The sequence below is a fragment of the Pyrus communis genome, chromosome 13 (assembly GCF_041283825.1).
Source record: "Pyrus communis isolate YQ-2024b chromosome 13, ASM4128382v1, whole genome shotgun sequence".
Classification (NCBI taxonomy): Eukaryota; Viridiplantae; Streptophyta; class Magnoliopsida; order Rosales; family Rosaceae; genus Pyrus; species Pyrus communis.
Window position 1 is genome coordinate 7782271 of NC_142577.1, and position 631 is coordinate 7782901.

The window sequence follows — 631 nt, forward strand, 5'->3', positions numbered from 1 at the left end:
GCATTATCAACAGTTGATTGACAATTCAAGCTTCCTTTCTAGGTTAGCTACCTGCAACAAAAGCTCATGATTAGAACTTGTTTCATAGACTCCAACTTTCTTACCCCTTAAATCTTTGTGTTGAGCATTAGACCCCAACATCTCATAAATGTTATATGACTCTTGAGCATTCTTTTTCTTCAATGCTCCACCTGCTGCATTATCAACAGTTGATTGACAATTTTGGGTTAGTCCATCATAGAAAATTTGCATTTGTAAGTGGAAAGGTAACCCATGGTGTGGACATTGCAACAAGAGGCCTTTAAAACGCTCCCAACACTCATTGAAAGGTTCTCCATCATCTTGTTTGAAGTTGAAGATTTGTCCCCTTAATGTGGCTGTCTTTTGAGTGGAAAAGAACTTCTCCAAGAATTTCTTAGCCACGGCATCCCATGTAGTGAGGGAACCTGGTGTTAGAGTCATCAACCAACTCTTGGCCTTATCTTTCAAGGTGTAAGGAAACACTCTCATCCTCAAATTTGCTTCACTTACTCCCTGCAAAGGTAAACCACTCACAACATTGTAAAACTCTTTAATATGAGCTAAAGGGTCTTCATTAGGTAAGCCATAAAATGAGGGAAACATATGGAAA

At 39.0% G+C, this 631-nt stretch overlaps 1 non-coding gene across 1 annotated transcript; it reads left to right on the forward strand.

Annotated features, from left to right (window-relative positions):
* The first annotated feature begins 268 nt into the window (after positions 1-268).
* LOC148691694 (small nucleolar RNA R71) lies at positions 269-379 on the forward strand. The gene has a single exon (XR_015955373.1). It is a non-coding gene; the product is annotated as a small nucleolar RNA R71 (small nucleolar RNA).
* The last annotated feature ends 252 nt before the right edge of the window (positions 380-631 follow it).